Genomic DNA, 2500 nt, shown 5'->3' with positions numbered 1-2500 from the left:
GGGAAGCAGAAATGCCCTCTTGGATTCGGACCTGGGCAATTTGTGCTTACTTACTGTATCATTGGTGCATTGAGCGGTATACCAAGAGACTGGGTCATTGGCATGACAGTCGGAGGGCAACCTCATTTGAATAGATGGCAACCAACAACCAATGTGACAGCCACTCCATCACATTCCAACTGACTGGTCCCCCCGTATGTACGTTTGGGCCCCCGGAAAGCTTTCATGTTTCATGTTTATCCCCCCTCCAATTATGGGCGGCCCCACAGTCTCCCTCAACGAACGTGTGCTCTCTCTCTCTCTCTCTCTCTCTCTCTCTCTCTCTCTCTCTCTCTCTCTCTCTCTCTCTCTCTCTCTCTCTCTCTCAGTCTCACACACACACACACACACACACACACACACACACACACACACACACACACACACACACACACACACACACACACACACACACACACACACACACACACACACACACACATGTGTTTCCTAGCGACCAGCGGCACCCGTTGCCAAACATGTGCAAGCCGCCCCCTCATTACCATTACCAAACACTGAGCTTTGATTTGAAACATGATGAAGTCACTTTAATTTCATGTAGTCCAGGATTTAGAAAGGGAACACGACATGAGTGAACGTCCTATGTAAGGCCAGTCATCGTGTGTGTGTGTGTGTGTGTGTGTGTGTGTGTGTGTGTGTGTGTGTGTGTGTGCGTGCGTGCGTGCGTGCGTGCGTGCGTGCGTGCGTGCGTGCGTGCGTGCGTGCGTGCGTGCGTGCGTGCGTGCGTGCGTGCGTGCGTGCGTGTGTGTGTGTTTGGGCATGTGTGTGTGTGATAGCCCCCCTTCATGAGTGCTTCTTGGCTCCGCCAGTGGCCCTGGTATCCCCCCTGCCCCCCGGCTCTCTCCTCTCTCACTTGCCCTCCTCTCTGCTCTCCTCTCTCCTCTCTCCTCTCTGCTCTCCTCTCTCCTCTCTCCCCCCTGCGCCTTCCCTCTGCTCTCGTCCCCTCTCTCCCTTCTCCCGTCTCTCCCCTCTCTCCCCTCACTACTCTCCCCTCTCTCCCCTGCTCTCCTCTCTCCCCTGCCCCTGCTCCCCTCTCCTCTCCTCTCCCCTTCTCCCCTCTCCTCTCCTCTCCTCTCCTCTCCTCTCCTCTCCTCTCCTCTCCTCTCTCCCCTGCCCCTGCTCCCCTCTCCTCTCCTCTCCCCTTCTCCCCTCTCCTCTCCTCTCCTCTCCTGCCCCTGTCCCTGCTCCCTCCTCTCCTCATCTCTCCTCTCTTCTTCTTTCCTCTCCTCCAATCCCCTCTCCTCTCCTATCCTCTCCTCTTCTCTCCTCTCCTCTCCTCTCCTCTCTCTCCTCTCCCCTGCCCCTGCTCCCCTCTCCTCTCTCTCTCCTCTCCTCCCGTCTCCTCTCCTCTCCTCTCCTCTCCTCTCCTCTCCTCTCCTCTCCTCTCCCCTCATCCCTCCTCTCCTCTCCTCTCCTCTCTTCTCCTCTCCCCTCTCCCTCCTCTCCTCTCTCCCCTCTCCTCTCCTCTCCCCTGCTCCCCTCTCCTCTCCCCTCTCCCCTCTCCCCTGCCCCTGCTCCCCTCTCCTCTGTCAGTGTTTATTTGTCCAGTCCTCTCGCCACATTCTCATGTAGAAGACCTGTGATTGAAACCAGACCCAGACCACTTTATCTCCCTTAGCGCTGGGCTCCCTCCAGCCCCACTTATTGCACACACATGGACACCCACATGCATACACCCATACACACGCACGCACGCGCACACACACACACACACACACACCCATACACACACACACACACACACACACACACACACACACACACACACACACACACACACACACACACACACACACACACACACACACACACACACACACACACACACACACACACACACACACACACACAGATATACAGTATATGTAGGCTACATGTGTGCACACAGTCAAATGTACACATCGTGTCATGTACACACACATTGCCATGTCCTGTACACCTACACACTCACCATTACATACAAGCTAAGTCCATGGGTTAGGTTGGACTTGGGGTGTAGCTTTGGAAAAGCCATGTATGAGAAAGAGAGGGACAGAGAGGAGGAGGAAGGGAAAGAAGAGGAGGCTGATGAGCGGGGGATGAAAGAGAGGACGAGTCAGGAATGCTCTCATCACTCATCCCTCTTTCCTGTCCCTCTGACTCCCACCACATATCTTTTCCTCCCTTTCTCCTCTTTTCTCTCATCCGTCTTCTTCTCTTCTACTCTCTTCTGCCCTTTCTCCTTCTCCCTCCATCCTGCCCTTTTCTCTCTCCTTCCTCATTCATCTTCCTCTCTTTCTTTTTATCCACATCTCTGTTGCCATCCCATCATCTTCTCTCTCTCCTTCTCACCCCCTCTCTCTTTCTGTCCCCCCATTGATCACTGTATTTTCTCTTTTCCCTCCCCATCCTATTTATTTCTCTTTTTTCCTTTCTCTCCCTTTCTCCCTATTTACCTATC

The 2500-nt window shown here is 54.2% G+C and overlaps 1 protein-coding gene across 3 annotated transcripts in view; it reads left to right on the top strand.

Moving 5' to 3' along the window:
• ift122 (intraflagellar transport 122 homolog (Chlamydomonas)) overlaps positions 1-2500 on the top strand; it is a 78417-nt gene that overhangs the window by 54379 nt on the left and 21538 nt on the right. The window lies entirely within an intron of this gene.

The sequence above is a fragment of the Engraulis encrasicolus genome, chromosome 2 (assembly GCF_034702125.1).
Source record: "Engraulis encrasicolus isolate BLACKSEA-1 chromosome 2, IST_EnEncr_1.0, whole genome shotgun sequence".
Taxonomy (NCBI): domain Eukaryota; kingdom Metazoa; phylum Chordata; class Actinopteri; order Clupeiformes; family Engraulidae; genus Engraulis; species Engraulis encrasicolus.
This window is presented reverse-complemented; position numbering and strand designations above follow the sequence as displayed.